The sequence below is a fragment of the Tachyglossus aculeatus genome (assembly GCF_015852505.1).
Source record: "Tachyglossus aculeatus isolate mTacAcu1 chromosome 12 unlocalized genomic scaffold, mTacAcu1.pri SUPER_6_unloc_2, whole genome shotgun sequence".
NCBI classification, from domain to species: domain Eukaryota; kingdom Metazoa; phylum Chordata; class Mammalia; order Monotremata; family Tachyglossidae; genus Tachyglossus; species Tachyglossus aculeatus.
This window is the reverse complement of record NW_024044829.1, coordinates 7,057,392-7,080,445: the sequence shown is the minus strand read 5'-3', so window position 1 is coordinate 7,080,445 and position 23,054 is coordinate 7,057,392. Positions and strand designations below refer to the sequence as shown.

The following is a 23,054-nucleotide window of genomic DNA, read 5'->3' as shown; positions in this document are numbered from 1 at the left end:
CTGTGCTAAATACTAGTGTAATTATATAATAATAATAATTCTGGTATTTGTTAAGTGCTTACTGTGTGCCAAGGCACTGTATTAAGGGCTGACCAGGTCCTACATGGGCCTCACAGTCTAAGTAGGAGGGAGAACAGTAGGAGGGAGAACATCTCCATTTTGCTGATGAGGGAACTGAAACACAGGAAGCTAAGTGACTTGCCCAAGGTCACACAGGAGGCAAGTGGCCGAGATGGGATTAGAACTCAGGTCCTCTGACTCCCAGGCCCATGGTATTTCCACTAGGTCATGCTGCCTCTCCCCCTTATTCTCACCCAATTACTTAGTTCAGCTCTCTGCACACAGTAAACAATATCATTGATTGATTGCTATAAAGGGGATAGTCTGGTCTACCACCAGCAGACCTTGCTTCTGTAGGTATAAGCTCCTTGTTAGCAGGCATCACATCTACCAACTCTTGTATTGTACTTTCTCAATCGCTTAATACAGTGCTAAACACCTAGGAAGTGCTCATTAAACCCTTTTGATTAACTGATGCTCCTCAGTTTCTGATCCATCCATCCAGTTTCTGGCCCACTCCCTCTCCCCATTCATTAACCCCTACTGTGAGATAGTAGGTAAGACATAGAGCCAGATGATCTTCCTTTGGGAGAAAATACGTCTGGTTAGAGTTCCAGAAGCATCCGAAGAGTCCAAAAGGGGCATTCACTTGGGAGCTTGGTGCTGAGTTCAAGTGGTGATTATCAGATAGAAGTTGAACACTGATGAGTTCACCCCAGTTTTACATCATTCTTGTTTGTATATTTTTCCTCTCCTTGCAGTTAGAGTACTTTGATTTGTCATTTCAATGCTTCCCTCGGTGAGAGAGAATGTGCAGAGAAACTGAAGAATTCAGCAATGCTCTCAGCAGTTGTCCCTCTGGGAAACTGGGTGCAATTTTGCAAATAGCATGATTGACCCTCAATATGGTAACAGCCAGAACTGCTCATTTTCAGACCTCTCCAACCCATTCCACCCACTGCAAATCCACCCTGGACTTGGTGTACAGCAGAAGACTCCAACTGAAATTATCCTGAAGTAAGGTGGCTTAGTGGAAATAGCACGGGCTTGAGAGTCAGAGGATGTGGGTTTTAAGGCCGGCTCCATCACCTGCCTGCTGTATGACTTTTCTGTACCTCATTTACCTCATCTGTAAAATGGGGAATACAACTGTGAACCCCACGTGGGACACCCTGATTACCTTGTATCTAACCCAGTGCTTAGAACAGTGCTTGGCACGTAGTAAATGCTTATCAAATACCATAAAAAAGGCATTAACATCCTCTCTGTGCTCCACCTTGGGCATTAAATTATTATATTATCCCTCTGGGCAAAGATACCCTCCACTGATTATAGCTAAACATAAATTGTCTAATAGAACACTAGGACAAAGACACTATAAATAATGCTACTGTTTGGGGGGGCTTTAGGTAGGGTTTTTTTGTTTGGGTTTTTTCATAGAGTAGATAGTAGTGTTCATCCAGAAAACAGACCCCAGACTCTAACAGCAGGTGGGTTGAGAAGCAGCATATCATAGTGTATAGAGTACGCACCTGGGAGTCAGAAGGTAGTGGGTTCCAATCCCAGCTCTGCCATTCGTCTGACGTGTGACCTTGGACAAGTCACTTCACTTCTTTGTGCCTCAGTTTCCTCATCTGTAAAATGGGGATTAAGACTGTGAACCCCACGTGGGACAGAGACTGCTTCCCAACCAATTTGCTTGAATCCACTCCAGCGCTTAGTATAGTGCCTGGCACACAGTAATCACTTAACAAATACCAGAATTATTATTATTATTCTCTGTAGAAAGCTAAAAACACACACTATACACTGCTGGAAAAAGATGGGAAAGAAGCACCGAAAATCTGGAGAGGTTTCTAACTAATGAAAGGGAATACACAATTAAGTGGCCACATTTCTCCCGATTAATTTTCTCTTACAAAGTCAGCTGCTTCTCTCATTTCAGTTTCATTTTGGACCATTTATCTTGTGTATTGACACTTTTCTTCTCCATAGTTTCCTCATGGCATTTTGCACCTCTGCATTTCTCAGAGTGCAGATCAGGAGGTTTGGCATGCAGGTTATACAGCCACCGTTTTGTCTACAGGCAAAGCGGCCATGGCGTCGCTGTCACTCATTGCCAGGGGAAGGGTTCATTCGGGAATCAGTGCGGTGCACAAGAGGGAGAGAAATGCCGGGGACGGAAAGCCTGAGTTTTATATAAAATTTATTCTGCGAGGCAACTTGAATTATTTCACTGTTTAGGCGCACTGAATTGAACTTCCCTTTCGGGAGTAATGTGATTAATTAGTAATATTAGAGCTTCCCTAACGAGAGGAACACACTCATACATTAGTCACAAGTTGGGGAGGCGGCTAGCTCTCATCACGTGCTTTCCTACATGGGAAGAATCCACGTGCTTACCCACCCGGGAAGAATCCACTTACGTTCCCCGCACGTGGTAGGGTGGCTAGCTCTTGCACACGTGTGCCCCACTCAGAAGGAATTCACTCATGTGTTGTCTGCGTGCGTGGTGAGGCGGCTAGCTCTTATGATGTGCTCTCCCTAAACGGGAGGAATCCACTTATGTTATGTTATGCGGGGCACCTGGCTCCCACTCTTGAACGTTCAGCAAGACACTCCCCTGTCTGGCGGCCCTTTCCTCAGTGGGTTAGTCCTGGTTGCACAGCGGGTGTCTGGCGTTCTGGGCAGAGAAGGATACGTTGGGCCGCTGCTGCAGCTGCTGCTCTGGAATGTCTCGGTCTTCTGCCCAGAAGGTCAGAGGCGATGGGTATTTTTTACCTATGGCTTGAGCCGTCCCGGCTTCCGTCCTCTGCTTGGTCAATCTCCACCCCTTTCATCCCCCATACCTAATTTGGTCGGCATGAAGGTGAGGGACGCCTCTCTTTCTGCCCGGACCCCTCCGCCCAGAGAAGTTACATCAGAGGTAGCATTTTGACCTTGGGATGGTCGGTGCCCAGGGTCGCCTTGGCGCATACCAACCCTTTGGCCCTAGCCACATGTGCTCATTTGACCCCAACATTCCCTGCCTCCCTTCTGGGGTGGGTGGTGGTGGGGTGGCGCTGGAGGCCGTGCCCTCCAGCATCGTGGCTCCCCTGACCACAAAGACCAATGCTCTTACCTGGCTGGCCACGGAAGCTGGGAAAGTGGATCCATGGGTTGGGGCAGAGGACTGGGCCCATCCCCTGGCCAGGGGTAATGGGAGGTGGAGCCCTCAAGGTGTGCGGACCAAAGGTATAGAGAGTGACTGCTGGACTACAAAGGTCTTAGGATAGCGCACAGAGGCGGGAGCTGGGAGCAGCTCTAGATTTCGTAGGACCTGTGTGGATAGGGCCGAGCAAGAGCAATTTAGTACCCAGCATCCTCACACTAAGCTCACCACCAGGAGCAAAGGTAGCAGCAACTCATGGAATAGCGACCTCTCCCCAGTTTAAAGAGTCCCCAGAACCAGTCCCAAACACCTCTAGTGGCGTGGACTCCTCGTCAGCAGCATGGTACATTGTTGCCGTCTGCCTCCACGCGTCCAGGGCAGTGGGGAGACGGGCACTCGCAATGGAAGAATGCAAGCCACGCGAGTCTCAAGGTGGACAAGGAGACTGTTTATTGAGTTAAGCAGCAAGACTTTCATATCTTTCAGTCACATTCTGTATTTTTCCATGTTGCTGTGTTTATAACTAACACAGCCATTCTGTAACCTTCAAAACCAGTAACAAGCAACACCCGTCTATGCAAGGCCATAGGGCTGATAACAAGTAACTCTTGCCTGTCCACAGCTCTCCTCTCAGTTCCTTGTAGGTCTTCCTGTGAGCACGGAAGGCCTGGCTTACTACTTAGGCCCAGTAATTGATGGGCCAGATGTTTGGTCTGCCACAAGTCCCCCTCTTTGTTTTTGAAACAATTGCAAAGCATGGAGTTGAGTAAGAAGCGGGTGAAGGAAAACAGATAGCCATCGAGCAAGGCAGGGCAGGCAAAACAAGGCCAAGATCAACAAAATAATATATGAGAGACTATGAAGCAGCATTGATAGCCAATTAAAAGGATTAACCGCCTCAAGGGCAGAAATGATCAGTGAAGCAATATCAGCAGGAATGGTTAAGGGAGGGGTATTTTTCATAGCATCGGAGAGTAAGGCAAGGTGTGACAAATCAAGGGAGACATTCGAAGAATGCCAGGCTCCTTGGAGCCGATTTCGGATCGCGGACCACGAAAACCCGGGAAATGTGGCATTATAATAATATGGGGTCACACAGATATGAGGGTAACGATAATCACAACGTTGAAAAGAAAGTTGAGTGCGCAGAGCATCAACCTCATTTCCTAATTCTATAAGAGAATGCTGTAGAAGAGAGATGCAAGCGGTAAAGGCTTTATCTAATTGTAACTGTGTTTGCAGAGCATCAGAAACATTTCTTGCAAGGGAATTAACAAAGGAGGCCTGTGCTATTTCAGTATGTAGGGTAATAGAGGATAAGGTGGTAGCAATAATAAGGGATGCCAAAGCGATAAACCCAATAATTAACAATCCAACAAACCGACGATGTCGCCATTTTGGAATACGAAAATGATCAGCTAGCATCTGTAGGGCAGAATCCGCAGGGGACTCATCCCAAGGGTGGGATAAGGAGGTGGGTAATATAGCATGACGAGGTTGTTCTACTATAAGAAAAGTAGCAGTGGCATCATGAGCGGATATACATTGGGTAAGTCTACAATTATCACATGTAATATTCCAGAGGGAAGGGAAGGGGATAAGGGGATAAGGGACGGGTAGCCAACAAGGAAGGCCCCTCTCCCTCCCCCTATCTCCCCTTTCCCTCCCCCATCCCCCCTCTCCCTCCCCCATCTTACCTCCTTCCTTTCCCCACAGCACCTGCATATACGTATATATGTTTGTACATATTTATTACTCTATTTATTTATTTATTTATTTTGCTTGTACATATCTATTCTATTTATTTTATTTTGTTAGTATGTTTGGTTTTGTTCTCTGTCTCCCCCTTTTAGACTGTAAGCCCACTGTTGGGTAGGGACTGCCTCTATATGTTACCAATTTGTACTACCCAAGCGCTTAGTACAGTGCTCTGCACATAGTAAGCCCTCAATAAATATGACTGATGATGATGAAGGCTTGCGGTGGCAATATACATACTCTTATTTGTCATTCTTACACATGGACTGGGATGGAATCGAAAGGGACCTGTAATCGAGCAAAAGCAAGTGTGATTGGACCCAAAGCAGCAAAAGCCTGCCAAAGATGTAGGTACAAAGGGGAGGAAGTTCCTGCACGAGAGGAACCTAAAGCCTGGAAAGCATCCGTGGGCAGAAACCCAAGATAACCATGCAAAGGGGATAAATAAGTAAGGTTGTCATGTCCGCCCCAATTCAATAGCGTGGCTGGGAATATGTGAGAGGACAAATGAATAACCGTGGGGAAGAGTTGTCGGCACGTTTGCCAGATAGGCAAAACAGACTCTGATGGTGGCCAAGATGAGCTGGCAAGCACACAAGAAGGAAGTTCGGGTACCGAAGGTGAGGTTCCCAAACGACGGGATACAGCAGTCAAACGGGTAATCCCACAGTACACCGAACGGGGCTGGGGTTCACGCAATTCTCTTTCTTGAGCCCAAGTAGTGAGGGGGAGTAGAGACAGACACGGACTTGGGGTCGGAGCTGCAGAGAAACAAATAAGAGTGCGAGTAGCAAGGAAGGAGACATTGACAAGTGCCTCTTCCCCTGGTCCTTCTCATGGAATCGCATCCCCCCCTACAAGATCAGAAGCATTAATGAGGATATCTCCCACCGGGTCCTGCCACGTAACGGGTCGCACCCATGGAGGGTACGGAACAAAAGTCCAATAGTCCTCAGTAATCACAACGGTGGAAAAAGCGAGGATCAGGAAAGCGATCATCATTTTGGGGAATTGGGCCGCTGATCCTCCGGAGGAAAAGTCGCGGAGTCTGTCTCCTGGTTCTCGGTCAGCTCCTGAAGTACGCAGGGTGAGTGAGAACACACTGTAGAAAGGACGCTGCGTATGTTCTTTGTAGGTATCCAGATCGGGCGGTCCTCAGTTTCTGGAAAGACACAAGCATAACCTCGGCCCCACGTTAATAAGGGATCTGGCCATCGCCACTGTCGCATGAGGGGGTCCTTCCATTTTACTCTTTCTGGGTGTTCCTTAGTTTCCCTACCACCCCATTTTTCAGCAGGGGTGAGACCTTTGTCATCCATAGTTAAAAAAGTAAGGGTATATATAGCGGATTGTAATTGTCTATGGGGAGAGGTCAGTTCATCTCCCCCTTTTTGTTTTTCCAAAAGGCTTTGAGCCAACGATGGCGATTTTCGACAATGGCTTGACCCGTGGGATTGTATGGAATACCCGTAACAAGGCGGATAGCAAAAGTATTACAGAAAGACCGCAACGCCTTAGAAGTGTATGCGGGGCCATTGTCGGTTTTCAATACCTGTGGAATTCCCATAAAGGCAAAAGCACGAAACAAATGATCCATAACATGTTTGGCTGATTCATCAGTGTGAGCCGACGCAAAAGTAAATAATGTACAGGCAGTAACATGAATAAAAGCCAATCTGCCAAAGGGAGGGTAATGCGTGACATCCATTTGCCACAGCTTTCTTGGCGCAAGACCACGGGGATTAGTGTCTTCAGAGGCCGTAGGTACACAGGAGGTACAAGATTTCACAATAGCCTGCGCGCTTTCCCGAGAAATGCCAAATTGACGGCGCAACATTCCCACCCCTTGGTGGAAGGGCCGGTGGGCTTGCGAGGCTGCGGCTGTAGCGTCTAAAGGGAGAAGAGCCAGAGCCAACAGTGGTGCAACAAAAATAATCTCTCTTGGTGCGCAAGGAATTTCCCTAGTAAGTAGGTCCGCACAAGCATTACCTTCAACCAATGGTCCGGGGAGGGACGAATGCGCCCTAATATGAGAAATATAAAAACGATGAGAACGAGCGCGAATCGTTGCTTGAAGTTCCTGGAACAAAGGAAAAATGGCTGCCTCGGAAAACCGGAGCGCAGCAGTCTCAATGTGAAGAATAGCAAAGCATGCACACCGGCTATCTGAGATAATATTAAGTGATTGAGGGAAATCGCGAAGGACTGACATCACAGCTACAAGTTCCGCGTGTTGAGCGGAATGGGACAGAATGGGGATAACGCGGGAAGTGTCCGGAGGACAATAATAGGCAGCTCGGCCTTTCGTTCCATCTGTAAAAACTATGGTAGCCCCCGGTATTGGGTCCGGAACCGTGATGCAGGGGAATACCCATGCAAAAGGTGAGAAAACCTTTAATCGTGGAATATCTGGGAGACCAGTAACCCAAGCCCCGGTATGCATTGCCAAAAGGATCTGCCAATCGGGATCGTTGCCAAGAAGTGTGGCAAGTTGTTCTGAAGTATATGGTTGGTATAATGCAGAGGGTCCGGTCCCAGAAAGGACGGTAATGTGCCGAATTAAACGACCCAATAACTGGGCTACCAAAGTCGGATATGGGGAAACAGAGCAGTGGGGCTGAGTGAGCAAATGCATCCACTCAACCAATTGTTGTTCTTGACATATAACCCCTGTAGGCATGACAGAGGTGGGAATGACAACGGCGGATAAGGGTGTCCCTGGGGTGACACGGTCCATCGTAGCCTAAGCCAATTTTTTGACTACCTGCTCTAACTCCCGGGCAGCTTGTGGTGAAAGGGAGCTGAGGGAAGAGAGCTCCGGGGCTCCTCGCAAGGTAGCAAAATGGTGAGATAATTGATCGGTGGGGATTCCAAGATAAGGCGCACCCAGTTTAATTCCCCCAGTATTTTTTGGAAATCATTAAGGGTTTTTAATTTTGAAACATCCAAGGTAGGGGTCACAGGGGACACTGTCCGATCTGTCAAAATGTGTCCCAGATAGGTGATTGGGGGCTTTGTCTGGACTTTCTCGGGTGCAACCCGCAGCCCTCCAGATTCTAGAGCCGCCAGAAGAGCAAGCCGTAAGGCGTGTAGTTGGGCTGCAGTGGCGCAAGCACATAATATGTCATCCATATAGTGAGTAATATATACCTCAGGATGCTTGACGCGGAGCGGCGCTATCAGAAGTGCAACGTAAGTCTGGCACATTGTGGGGCTATTTTTCATTCCCTGGGGGAGGACCGTCCAATGATATCGCGTAGTAGGTTGAGCTCTGTTAGCCACAGGGACTGAAAACGCAAATCGAATACGATCATCTGGGTGGAGTGGAATAGAGAAAAACCAATCCTGAATATCTACTACTAATATCGGCCAATTATTAGGGATCATAGCCGGGTTCGGGAGCCCAGGTTGCAGCGCTCCCAGTAATTGATGAGCCCAGTAATTGATGAGCCAGATGTTTGGTCTGCCACAGTACACTGTCAGAGATCATCTTGTCCAATTGTCCAGAATCACCGGAATGAAGGATAGAGGAGCACCAGTCATGTTGAAACAGTTGGTCCGATAGAAATAGGTTCCCTTCCCTAATGCTGTCACGTCATGGCCAAGATGGAAGACAGACTCCCTGGGAAGTATTTCAGTGATGATTCCTTTGCTCGACCTGTCCGGAAGTGAGGCAATCCTGACCATAGAATTGTGAGGTACAGAAGTACTCAGGAGCATCATACAGCCAGATACGATTCATAAAGTTTGAAATAATAGCTTTTTCCTAATAATATTTAACAGGTTAGATGACTAGCAGGCCAAACGGTTTCACAGAGTAATGTATCATCATTCCCCCACTCCCAGGCATAGTGTCTGTAAGAGAGAAGGGTCTAGATCTTGGAGGATCTCCAAGCCTCTACCAGTGTTAGTGGGCAGCTCTCATAGCTACTAGCTTCACAGGTTTGCCCAGTCGGATTCAATTATCATTCCAACTATAACAAGATGACACTTTAATTTGTTCTACCTCTTTTACCAATTTAGCAAAATTTAAAGTAGTAGAATTTCAGAAATAATGGTTAAATCACCACACCTACAGTTGTTCCTAGGCTGGGAGGACAATGGCAAATTCACTCCAAATTACAGCCATTGTAGTTTCTAGGGGGAGATGCCTTAGACTGAGGAGGACGACCATTCACTTGAGAGAGAGGCAACCCTTTGCTGGAAGAAGATGCCTTCTCTCAAAGGAGTTCCTTTTTGAGCTTCCAAACTGATAGCACTACCCTGACGGCAAATTGGTTAAGTTTCCTACCCCAATGCCTTAACTTGCAAATGTCTTGCAAGTTGCTTGACTTGATTGATTGATTGCTGGGTGCTCAGGTGAAGGGGGTGGTTCCCTGTTTCCTGGTGACCCGGGTTATGGCAACATTTCCCATAATTGATGGTTAGCCCCCAACCAAGCATCATTCTTAATCGTAGATATCTGGGTCCCGGCGTCTAACGGGAAGGAGACATCCTGATGATCATTTACTAGGACGGTCATATATGGGGAGCACCCGGGCTGTGAGAGGCCCGCGGCTGCCGTCCATTGGTTGGGCCGCCGGATCCCCCTTCTAGTTTCCCTGCTCCGTGGTGGGTAGGGCCGTTGGTCTACCTTCCTGAGCGCGTAGTTTCAGGATATGGGTTGGCAGCGGATCCAGTTCGTCCACAGGAAGGCCCCGCTCCCTCAACTCCCTCCATATGGCCACCCGTTCTCCTGAGCACAGTCTTCCTGAACCGGCCCGTTGCGGGGGTCGGTGGGTGTCCCTTTAGTATTTGTTGGAAACTGCCTTGTCCTCCTTAACCCCAGGCCTTTCCCAGTCAAGGCTACACTCTGCGTAATTGGCACCTCAGAGGACTGGAATAGGCACCAGTCACTGTTGACCACATCGGCCAAAGTGCTTCAGGTTTGTGCTCCAGTGGCCCTATCCCTCAAATGGTGGACCAACCCGCACTTTGGCCCTGGTGGTGTACCCATTACTATTGCAGAAAGTAGGCCCTCTTGGGAGGGGAGGGAGCAGTGGCTAGATTCCTGAATTTTCTCCCTATCATCCAGGAGTTGTTCAACTCCAAGCACCAGAAGACGCTGGTTTAATGCAACTGAGTCATTCCAATCAATCACTCAATCGTATTTATTGAGCGCTTACTGTGTGCAGAGAAATGTACTAAGCGCTTGGGAAGTACAGTTTGGCAACATATAGAGACAGTCCCTACCCAACATTCCACTGGAGAGTGCCAGCCCTTCCCTGTTCACTCCAGGGGACTGTTCAAACCCAATGTACCGGGAGGGTCCAGAGGGTACAACCTTGAATGTGAGTGTGGGTCACATCCACCCTTGGGACCAAATCTAGGCGGCTCCTTTCATTTGGGCTGATGTCCACCTTGGCGGCTGCTCCCTTCTATACCCTGGACAACCAGCCTACCACCTGTTTCCCGGGGTCCTTGGAAAACTCTCTAGAGAGCTGCCTGAGCTCAGTGGATGTGAAGATTCAAGTTTGGGTGGTGACCTTTCCCTCAGGATTCTGCTCTTCCTTGATAATAGGGTAGAGAGGCTTGGGCTGACTCTCGGGCTTCTGCAGGGGCACCTCCCAATCCCACGGGGAAGGGAGCGATTTCAGTTTTGGTAAGGGATCAAGATCTCCCTCCCCATCCTCAGAGGAATTTTCCCCACCCAGCCCCGAGTACATTTCCCGCTTAAGTTCCTGTTAAGTAATGGAGAGTTTCCTCCGTTATTCTAACTCCTTAACCTCCCGGGATGCCAATTTCTGCTCTAAAAGGATCGTCTGCTGCATTTGTACCTCAGCCGCTGTCTGCAGTAAGAGGCATTTCATGTCACGTTCCTTTAGTTTCGCCTCTAGGGCTTCCCTTTCCTTCCCCCACCGTTGTCAACCCCGGGGAGCGGATTGCAGCGCTGTTGCTAGGAGACCGAGGAGGGCGGACTTTCCGTCCCTTTTCCTGGTTTGGGTAGCCTTCTGCTAACCACAAAACTCCCTCACCAGATAGGCCGTATCCTCCCAGTGGCCCTCCACCCGATCTGTGGCACCTCGGGGTTTTCCATCCCTGATCCACAAGTAATTCAAACAGCCCTCTTGGCTCTCTGCCACCTATCGCCGATCCCATCCCCATTTATGTCACCCGTCGCCCGAGGACGGGTTCGTTTGTGAATCGGGCTGCGAAAGAGAGAGAGAGAGAGAGAGAGAGAGATGCCGGGGATTTATAATTTATACAAAATGCATTCCGCGAGGCAAATTGAATTATTTAATTGTTTAGGTGCAGTGAATTGAACTTCTCTTTCAGGAGGAATGTGATGAATTGGCAATATTAGAGCTTCCCTAATGGGAGGAATACACTGGTACGTTACCCACACGTGGTGAGGCGGCTTGCCCTCGCCACCTGCACTCCCACTTGGGGAGGAATTCACTTATGATTTCCCTACACGTAGTGGGGCACCTGGATCCCACCCACCAACGTTCGGTGAGACACTCACCCATCCCCTGACCCCTTCCTCAGTGGGTTGGTCCTGGTTGCAGAGCGGGCATCTGACCATCTGGGCAGAGGAAGACACATTAGGTCGCTGCTGCAGCGGCTGCTGCTGCTGCACGTCTTGGTCTTCTGCCCAGAAGGTCATAGGCGACAGGTATTTATAACCTGTGATTTAGGCCATCCCAACTTCTGTCTTCTGCTTGCTCAATCTCCGCCCCTTTCATCCACCATACCTTATTTGGTCGGCACTGAGGCGAGGGACACTTATCTTTCTGACAGCCCTCTCTGGTCAGAGAAGTTATGTCACAGGTAGCATTTTGACCTTGGAATAGCCGGTGCCCAGGGTCACATGGGCGCAGGGCCCTAGTACACATGGTCCCTGGCCCAAGGAACTGGACAATGAAAATGGGAGGAGGAACAGAAAATATATTTCCCAGTAGGAGGACGTCATAGTGGATGAGGAAGTACAAAAGGACCGAAGCATCGGTTGAGTGCAGATGTAACACTCAAAGGTTACCACAAGAGGGCAGTTACCAGGCCTCATCTGGCCCCAGCCGGCTCCTGTGGATTCTCAGAGCACCGCCGCCATCGAAATGACCTTACATCACCCTTAAGAAGCAGCGAAGCAATTTGGAAAGGGCGTAGGGCTGGGATATGGCAGACCTAGGACGAAGTCCCAGTTGTGACACAGTTGTGCCATTTGACCTTCGCCAAGACACTTTGCAATCTGTGTGACTCAGCTGCTACACCTGTAAATCTAAGGATGAACTACGTGTTAGCTCTTTTCCACAGGCTGCGAGACCCAATGTGGGAGGCAGGCTGCCTCTGCTCTCATCGTACAGTCCTGAAACCAGCGAGTAGCCAAAAGTAATCGCTGAACTACAGCACTGCGAGAAAGCAAAAGTGACAGAGGCCAGCCCAGGCATCTACCCAAACAGTCCGGGTGGGTGGTGGTGGAAGGGAGTGTGGCGTAGTAGATCGGGGACAAAGAATTATGGGAGTCATAGTCTGACGGTCGCTCTTGACTGGCGTTCACCTCCATCTACCGAACTTCCACTCCCATCGTGCCCCGAGAGCAGAAGGCATGGGCGGCGGTTGGTTAAAACGTTTTTCGCTTGGAATGGATAGTAATTATGGTATTTCTTTAAGTACTTGCTATCACTCCCTGTGAGGTGTAGCACAGAAAACACACAGAGCCCAAACTCGGTCCAAATCGGACTCCTTTCATCCCATTCGCTCTCGGAAGTTTTTGCCACACAACTAAGCACCAGGGTACTGCGTGGCCCCATGTACTGCAGAACGGCCCCTTAAATCGCGAAAGGTTTTTATACAGCCTTTCAATGGCATTAGCCTGCTCCCCGCTAGTCCAGGCAGCTGCCCTTTTCCCTCCCCAAAATGCTCCCACAAGAGCGAACCCTCATTAGTTCCCGAGGAGGAGAGTGGTGGGGCGGCCCGGGGCACAAAGTCTTCTGGGAGTTGTATGATGCTCTTTCTAGGCAGCGTTCACTTATGCCTACTGAACTATCACTCCTGTCATGCACCGTGGCAGGGCCCGGGGCCATGTCTGGCCCTGCCGAGACCAGAGCCTTCAAGACATCTCCATCTGGATGTCTGCCCGCATCTAAAACTCAATACGTCCAAGACTGAACTCCTTATCTTCTCTACCAAACCCTGCCCTCTCCTTGATTTTACTGTCATTGTAGACGGCACTACCATTCTTCCCATCTCACAAGCCCGCAACCTTGGTGTCATCCTCGACTCTGCTCTCTTGTTCACCCCTCACATCCAATCCGTTACCAAAACCTGCCGGTCTCACCTCCACAACATATCCAAGATCCACCCTTTCCTCTCCATCCAAACCGCTACCTTGCTTGATCAGTCCCTCATCTTATCCCGACTGGATTACTGTATCAGCCTCCTCTCTGATCTCCCATCCTCCTGTCTCTCTCCAGTTCAGTCTATACTTCACGCTGCTGGACGAATCATCTTTGTGTAGAAATGCTCTGGGCATGTTACTCCCTTCCTCAAAAATCTCCAGTGGCTGCTTGTCAACCTACGCATCAAACAAAAACTCCTCACCCTCGGCTTCAAGCCTCTCCATCACCTCTCCACCTCCTACCTCACCTCCCTTCTCTCCTTCCACAGCCCAGCCCGCACCCTCTGCTCCTCTACAGCTAACCTCACTGTACCTCGTTCTCACCTGTCCCGCCATTGACCCCCGGCCCACGTCCTTCCCATGGCCGGGAATGTCCTCCCTCCACATGTCCACCAATCTAGCTCTCTTCCTCCCTTCAAAGCCCTACTGAGAGATCACCTCCTCCAAGAGGCTTTCCCAGACTCAGCCCCCTTTTTCCTCTCTTCCTCCCCATCTCCCCCTGCCCTACCTCCTTCCCCTCCCCACAGCACCTGTATATGTGTTTGTACAGATTTATTACTCCATTTATTATACTTGTACATATTTATTATTCTATTTATTTCGTTAATGTTGTGCTCTTAGCTTTAATTCTATTTGTTCTGACGACTTGACACCTGTCCACGTGTTTTGTTTTGTTGTCTGTCTACCCCTTTTAGACTGTGAGCCCGTTGTTGGGTAGCGACTGTCTCTATATTTTGCCAACTTGTACTTCCCAAACGCTTAGTACAGTGCTCTGCACTCAGTAAGCGCTCAATAAATACGATTGAATGAATAAATGAATGAATTAATGAGAGGGAGAGTGGCATGGCGGCTCGTTTCACAAAGATTCTGAGAGTAGTAGTATGATGTTTGTTCTAGACAGCGATCACCACAACCTAAAGGATTACCACTCCTCTAATGCCCTGCGGCAAGGCATGTGGCCATGTCTGGCCCTACGTAAGGAGAGAGAGATTGGCATGGCAGCTCGGGGCACAAAGACGTCTAGGAGTAGTTGTGTGAGGCTCGCTTTATTGAGCGTTCACCTTCGGTAAAGGGTAACACTCCCATCATGCATGCGGGGGAACCGCGTCCAGTTTGTGGCATGCGGAAGGCACGGGAGGCCGATGTTCAGTGCGTTTTTTTCATTCATAATGATAGTAATTATGGTATTTGCTAAGTACATGTAGTCACTCCCCTTGAGGTGTCGCATAGAGAACACGGAGACACCATTCTCGCTCCAAATTAGGTACCTTTAATCCCATTCCCTCCCAAAAGAGTTTACCTCTCTAACAAGTGTCAAGGCACTGAGAGGGTCCACATTCTGTATTCGGGCATCTTACGCGAGCTAGGTTATAACACATCCTTGCATTTGAATGAGCCCACTCCGCGCTGTCCAATGCAGATGGCTTTGTCTCTCTTGACGATGCTCTCACAAGAACTTGAACCTGGTTCTTGCATTGGATTTTGAGAAGCAGTGTGGCCTAGTGTAAAGTGCATAGGCTTGGGTGTCAGAGGACCTGGACTGCAATCCTGGCTCTGCCACCTTTCTGCTGGGTGACCTTGGGCAACTGCCTCAGTTCCCTGACCTGCGAAGTGGGGATTCCACGCTCTGGGATCCGTGTGCCTCAGCTGCCACACCTCTAAAACTGAGGATGAACTACGTGTTAACTGTCTTCCACAGGCTGCGAGTCCCGATGTGGGATGCAGGCTGCCTCTTCTCTGGTCGTACAGTCCCCACAACCGCGGTTGGCCAAGAGTAATCGCTGAACCAATAGCACTGCATGAAAGCGGAGGTGACGGAGGCCAGCCCAGGCACTCACACAAACAATCCGGAGTGTGGCGGTGGGAGGGGGCGTGGCGTGGTGGATCGTGTCACAGAGATTTTTGGGAGTCGTTATCTGAACCTCTCTCTTGACTGGCGTTCATCTCAGCCTCCTGAACTACCAGTCGCATCGTGCCCAGTGAAGGGGCTATGGACCAGAGCGTGGAAGGCACAAGCGGGGGTTGTTTAGAACTTTTTCCGGTTGGGACTGATAGCAATTATGGCATTTTAAAAATAATTGCTACCACTCTCTGTGGGGTGTAGCTCAGAGAACACAGAAACCCCAAACTCGGTACAAATCGGGCTCCTTTCATCCCATTCGCTATCGGGAGAGTTTACCACACAACCAACTGCCAAGGCACTGAGCGTCCCAATATAATGAAGGCCGGGCCCTTAAATTAGGAGGGGGTTTTACACATTCTTTCACTGGCATGAACCCTCTCACCGATGGTTCAGGCAAGTGCCCTTGGTCCTCCACAAGAGGCTCCCACGGGAGCCAACCCTCATTAGTACACCGAGCTCTCCATCAGATCCTCACGAAGCCCAGCACAGGCACTGACCCAGTCAATCACACTATGTCAGGAGGTTTCTGTGGAGGCTTGAGTCCCAAAGACTTCTGGGAGTCGTAGTCTGATGCTCTCTCTGGACAGCAATCACCTTCACCTATGAAACCACCATCCCCGTCGTGTCCCAGGGCCAATCTCGAGGCCGTTGTGGGGCTCACAGCAGGCTCGGGTGGCCGATATTCAGTCACCAAAACACAGAATTGTGAAACAGGAAGAAATAATAATAATAATAATGGCATTTATTAAGCGCTTACTATGTGCAAAGCACTGTTCTAAGCGCTGGGAAGAAGGAAAAGAAATGTCGTACAATTTACAGTGATGTGAAAGGAAAGCAGCTGGATCTGGTAGTGAGAGCTCTAATTCCGGCTCTTGACTATGTCACCCTGTGGGCAGGTCCCCTCTTTGTAAATGACTGATTGAATAAATTTTTTTCTTGCCCTATTTATTTCTGTATATTAACTTCCGTCTCCCCCTCTAGGCTGTGAGCTCACGGTAGGCAGGGATTATGCCTGTTCTTTGTTATAGTGTACTCTGTCAAGCTCTAAGGACAGTGCTTTGCATACAGGAAGAGCTCAATGAATGGTATTGAATGAATGAATGAAGGAAGGAAGGAAGGAATAAATGAATGAATTATCGGGGCCTCACTGATCTCATCTGCAAAACGGGAAAGTGAAGCCTGTGAGTCCCATGTGGGACAGGAGTGTGCCCAACTAGAATAGCTTGAATTTACCCCAGCTCCGAGGATGTTACCTGGCACCTAGCCAGTGCTTAAGAAAAAATATCAGTAGAAGAAAAAGCAAAGAGATAAAAATGCAGGTGTCGGGACAGGTTTTCAATTGGAAGAGAAGGAGTACGGTTTTGGAACTGTGTAGTTGGAAGTGTCGGAGGGCCCTAGAACAAATGAGCCCTGGCCCAAGGAACTGGACAATGTAGACGGGAGGAGTGATTAAAAAAATATGCTTTCCCAGTAGAAGGACGTCATAGAGGATGACGAAGTACAAAAGGACCGAGTCATCGGTTGAGGGCTGATGTAATACTCCAGAGTTGCCACGAGAGGGCAGTTCCCCGGCTTCATCTGGCCCCGGCTAACTCCTCTGGATCCCCCAAGGCCCGTCGCCATTGAAACAACCTCGATCACCCTTAAGAAGCAGCGAAGCAATTTGGAAACGGTGCCGAGCTGGGATGTGGCAGACCTGGGACCAGGTTCCGGTGGCGATACTTTTGCACTGTGTGACATTTTGGTCAAGACATTTTGTAATCTGTGTTTCAGCTGCCGCACCTGTGAACTTGAGAATGAACTGACTGTTAACACTCTTCCAAAGGCTGCGAGCTCCGATGTGGGACGCAGGCTGCCTCTGCTCTATGCCGAAAGTCCCCACACCCGCGATTGTCCATGAATGATGGCTGAACCAACACCACTTCGATAATGCGGGTAAACTGGGACCAGTCCAGGCACTGGCACCCACGGGCCGTGTGGCCAGGGGAGGGAGGGAGGCGTGGCAGTCGGCGGGACAAAGGCTTCTGAGAGTCGTACACTGATGCTAGCTCTTAAGGGTGGAACAACCTGATCACCTTGTAACCTCCCCAGCGCTTAGAACAGTGCTTTGCACATAGTAAGCGCTTAATAAATGCCATAAAAAGAGTTGTCACCTCCGCCTAAAGAACTACCACCTCTAAGGTTTCCTGCAGCGGTGCCCGCAGCCATTGGACGGAGCTCCAAACGAGGTGTAGCGTAGTGTATCGAAGAGAACACAGAGACCCCGAACTTGCTCTAAATCAAGCACCTTTAATCCCATTTCCTCCTGGAAGAGTTTACCAAACAAACAACGTTGAGAACACTAAGCGGCCCCTCGAACAGAGCGCGGGCCTCTTCCACGGGCAGGGTTTTACATCACCCTTTCAGTGGCATAATCCCGTTCGGAGTTGTTCCAAGCAGCTGCCCTTGGCCCTCCGCAAAATCCTCCCACAGGACCAAACCCTGATTAGTCTCCCCACCTCGCTCCGTCTGGTAGACATGTAGCCCAACCCTCAAAACCACCCAGACATCCAGACCTTATAATAGGGGTTTCAGTAGTGGCTCGAAGCCCAAAGTCTTTCGCTCGCTTTGGACAGCTTTTTTCTCCGCCTACCAAAATACCAGTCCCCTCGTACCTCTCGAAAGGGCTCACAGCCGATTCGGCGAAGGTGTGCAGAAGCTGACTGAAGCTCATATTCAGCTTGGAACTGCGGCCGCGCTGAGGTCGGCTGAGCCCTTCCCCACCAACCACAGCCTCCCAGGACTTCCGTCTTTACCAGTAATCCAACTATTCCTTTAGATATCTCTCTCTCCCTGGACATTGAATGCTCCTTATGGCCAATCAATCAATCAGTCGTATTTATTGAGCGCTTACTGTGTGCAGAGCACTGTTCTAAGCGCTTGGGAAGTACAAGTTGGCAACATATAGAGACAGTCCCTACCCAACAGTGAGCTCACAATATGTCTGTTATATTACTGTGTTGTCCTGCCCCAAGAGCTTAGGACAGAAGTCTACATGCAGAATGCACTCAATCAACACGATTGAGTGACCGACTGACTGAGTCAAAGTTACCTCCAAAGAATCACGCTTTTGGGACAGGAAGAAAAGTGGTATGATCTAAGGCGATGGGAAAGCTGCTTGACCTAGTGGTTAGAGCTCTAAGACCAGCACTAGAAAAGGTGACCCTGTGAGTGTGTCACCTATCTGTAATTTACTTCTTTCTTTTTCTTTATTTCTTTCTTTCTTTCTTTCTTTCTTTCCTTCTTTCTTTCTCTCTTTCTTTCTTTCTTTCTCTCTCTTTCTTTCTTTCTTTCTCTTTCTCTTTCTTTCTTTCTTTCTTTCTTTCTTTCTTTCTTTCTTTCTTTCTTCCTTCCTTTCTTCCTTCCTTCCTTCCTTCCTTCTTTCTTTCTTTCTTTCTTTCTCTCTTTCTCCCTTTCTTTCTTTTTTCTTTCTTTCTTTCTTTCTTTCTTTCTTTCTTTCTTTCTTTCTTTCTCTCTTCCTTTCTTTCTTTTTCTCTTTTTTCTCTCTTTCTTTCTCTCTTTCTTTCTTTCCTCCGTCTCTCCCCCTTGTGTGTCAGCTCACTGTAGTAGGGAAATTGTTTATTGTAATAGTTTACTCTCCCAAGCACTGACGACAGTGCTTTGCATACATTAATTACTCAGTCATTTCCATTGAATTAATGAAGGAATGAAGGAATGAACGGGAGGGGATTTACATCATCCTTTCAGTGGTATGATCCCGCTCTGAGCTGGTCCAGACAGCTGTCCCTGGCCCTCCTCAAGATCCTCCCACACAACCGAGCCCTCAGTGGTTCCCACCCTCTCGTCGGGTTCCCATATAGACCAGCCCAGGCACTAATCCAGACATTCATACTCTGTCATAGGATTTTTAGTGGAGGCTTGAGGCCCAACGACTTTTGGGCACTGTAGTCTTTTGCTTGCTCTGGACAGCTTTCGCTTCTGCCTACGGAACTACCAGTCCCGTTTGGGTTTAGGGTCATTGTCGGGAGGTCGATATTAAGACTAGCAAAGAGCGGCGGTGAGCGACGCTCCGGTGGCGCCGACATCTGCTGATCTGCTCCCCACAAACCTCAGCCCCCCAGCACTTCTGTCTATACCAGGAATCCAATTTTCCATTAAGGTGTCTCTCTCTCACTACTGACTGAAAGATCCTTGTGGCCAGGAAATGTGTCCGTTATGTTGTTGGATTATATTTTCCCCAAGAGTTTTGTACAGTGCACTAGGTAACCCTGTGGTCAAGTCACCTTTATGTAATCTACTGATTAAGTTTTTTCTTTCCTTCTTTATTTCTGTATATTAACCTTTGTCTGCCTTTCTAGACTGTGAACTCACTCTGGGAAGGGAATGTGTCTGTTCTCACCTAAGACTGTAATCTTCTCACCTGCCTCCTCTCTCACACTCCTTTCCCCTGTAAATCCGTATTACTCCCTCACAGAGATCTCCGCTCTCTGGACCCCACCCATCTTTCGGAGCGCCTCACACCCCACCTTGCCTCCCTCTCCTCTCTACCCAGTCTTGATGATCAGATTACTGCTCTCAACTCTACCCTTTCTACTCAGCTAGACTCACTCGCTCCCCTTTCCCTTCGCCGCTCTCGTACCACTAACCCACAGCCCTGGATCACTGCCACTGTCCGCCTCCTTCGCTCTTATGCTCGAGCTGCCGAACGCTGCTGGTGAAAGTCTAAACACCATGCCAACCTCGTTCACTTCAAGTTTATCCTTTCCTGCCTTAACTCAGCCCTCTCTTCTGCCAGACAAAACTATTTCTCCTCCCTTATTGACACCCATGCCCATCACCCCCGCCAGCTCTTCCGTACATTCAACTTCCTTCTCAGGCCCCCGTTCCTCCCCCTCCTCCTTCCCTCACCCCCAACGATCTGGCCTCCTCCTTCATTAACAAAATTAAATCCATCAGGTCCGACCTCCCCAAAGTCTCTTCCCCCCCTTCTCCAACCCCCCGGCTCTCAACACTGTCTGCTACTCTCCCGTCCTTCCCAGCAGTATCCTCAGATGAGCTCTCCTCCCTCCTCTCAAGTGCTACTCCGGCCACCTGTGCTTCTGACCCCATTTCCTCTCATCTCATGAAATCTCTCGCTCCATCGCTTCTCCCCTCCTTAACTTCCATCTTCAACCGCTCACTCTTCACTGGTTCCTTCCCCTCTGCCTTCAAACATGCCCATGTCTCTCCCATCCTAAAAAACCCCTCTCTTGACCCCACCTCACCTTCTAGTTATCGCCCCATATCCCTCCTACCATTCCTTTCCAAACTCCTTGAACGAGTTGCCTACACGTGCTGCCTCGAATTCCTCAACACCAACTCTCTCCTCGACCCCCTCCAGTTTGGCTTCCGTCCCCTACATTCCACGGAAACTGCCCTCTCAAAGGTCACCAATGACCTCCTGCTTGCCTCTGTCCTAATCCTCCTCGACCCTTCAGCTGCCTTCGACACTGGACCACCCCCTTCTCCTCAACACGCTATCGGACCTTGGCTTCACAGACTCTGTCCTCTCCTGGTTCTCCTCTTATCTCTCCGGTCCCTCTTTCTCAGTCTCTTTTGCAGGCCCCTCCTCCCCCTCCCATCCTCTTACTGTGGGGGTTCCCCAAGGTTCAGTACTTGGTCCCCTTCTGTTCTCAATCTACACACACTCCCTTGGTGACCTCATTCGCTCCCACGGCTTCCACTATCATCTCTACACTGATGACACCCAGATCTACATCTCTGCCCCTGCTCTCTCCCGCTCCCTCCAGGCTCGCATCTCCTCCTGCCTTCAGGACATCTCCATCTGGATGTCTGCCCGCCACCTCAAACTCAACATGTCCAAGACTGAACTCCTTGTCTTCCCTCCCAAACCTTGCCCTCTCCCTGACTTTCCCATCTCTGTTGACGGCACTACCATCCTTCCCGTCTCACAGGCCCGCAACCTTGGTGTCATCCTCGACTCCGCTCCCTCATTCACCCCTCATATCCAAGCCGTCACCTAAACCTTCCGGTCTCAGCTCCACAACATTGCCAAGATCCGCCCTTTCCTCTCCATCCATACCGCTACCCTGCTCATTCAAGCTCTCATCCTATCCCGTCTGGACTACTGCATCAGCCTTCTCTCTGATCTCCCATCCTCGTGTCTCTCTCCACTTCAATCCATACTTCATGCTGCTGCCCGGATTATTTTTGTCCAGAAACGCTCTGGGCATATTACTCCCCTCCTCCAAAATCTCCAGTGGCTACCAATCAATCTGCGCATCAGGCAGAAACTCCTCACCCTGGGCTTCAAGGCTCTCCATCACCTCGCCCACTCCTACCTCACCTCCCTTCTCTCCTTCTACAGCCCAGCCCGCACCCTTCGCTCCTCCGCCGCTAATCTCCTCACCGTACCTCGTACTCGCCTGTCCCGCCATCGACCCCCGGCCCACGTCATCCCCCGGGCCTGGAATGCCTTCCCACTGCCCATCCACCAAGCTAGCTCTCTTCCTCCCTTCAAGGCCCTGCTGAGAGCTCACTTCCTCCAGGAGGCCTTCCCAGACTGAGCCCCTTCTTTCCTCTCCCCCTCGTCCCCCTCTCCATCCCCCTCACCGTACCTCCTTCCCTTCCCCACAGCACCTGTACCTATGTATATGTTTGTACATATTTATTACTCTATTTATTTATTTATTTATTTTACTTGTACATATCTATTCTATTTATTTTATTTTGTTAGTACGTTTGGTTTTGTTCTCTGTCTCCCCTTTTAGACTGTGAGCCCACTGTTGGGTAGGGACTGTCTCTATATGTTGCCAATTTGTACTTCCCAAGCGCTTAGTACAGTGCTCTGCACATAGTAAGCGCTCAATAAATATGATTGATTGATTGTTCATTGGTAGAGGTTACTCTCCTAAACTCTGAGGACAGTGCTTTTCATTCAGTAAGTGCTCCATCAATATCATTGTTTTAATGAATGAATGAACGAATAAATGAATGATTTCTGAGGGCCTCGCTTAGCTCATCTGTTAAAGGGACGGTGAAGACTGTGAGTCCATGTGGGAAAGGACTGTATCCAACAAGATTAGTTTGAATCTACCCCAGTGTTTAGGATTAGGGTTAGGGTTAGGAGTAGGTTTAGGACAGTTTGTTGCCCTGGGAAAGTTATAAGTTGAATGGCATTCTTAGGGATGAAACGGCCTAACCACAGGATCCCCGTGGTCTGCTTCTGCAGTCCTGGTGAGTTAGGGTAAGTATTATCTTTAGGGTTAGAATGAGGATTAAGGTTAGAGCTAGGGCTAGGTTAGGGTTGAGATTAAGGTTAGGGTTAGTGTTAAGGTTAGGGTTAGGGCTAGGGCTAAGGTTTGAGTTATGGTTAGGTCTTGGATGAAGATGTGCATTGGGTTAATGTTAGCATCATGGATAAGGCAAAGGTTAGAGTGAGAGTGAGGTTAGGATTAGGGCTAGGTTTAGGGTTAGGGCTAGTGCTTTTGTTGGGCGAAGTTTTGCATTAGGGTTAGAGTTAGGGTTTGGATTAGGGTTGAGTCTAGGACCAGGCCTGGGCCTAGGGATAATATGAGAGTTAATGTTACCACTATTAGTAGGGCAATGGTTAGGTGAAAGTTTAGGTGAAGTCAAAGGTAGGTTCATGGTTGGGGTTAGGATCATTATTACTTTTGGGTTCGCGTTAGGTTTAGGTTTAGGGTAAGGGTTAGATATAGGATTAGGATTACTTTTATGGCTAGGGCTAGGTTTTGGATTAGGTATAGGGTTAGAGATAGTGTTAGGATTATAGGGAAGATTAGGGT

At 49.1% G+C, this 23,054-nt stretch overlaps 1 pseudogene; it reads right to left on the bottom strand.

Moving 5' to 3' along the window:
* Positions 1 to 2,975: 2,975 nt before the first annotated feature.
* On the bottom strand, positions 2,976 to 8,176 carry LOC119921313 (annotated as a pseudogene).
* Between the last annotated feature and the right edge of the window lie 14,878 nt (positions 8,177 to 23,054).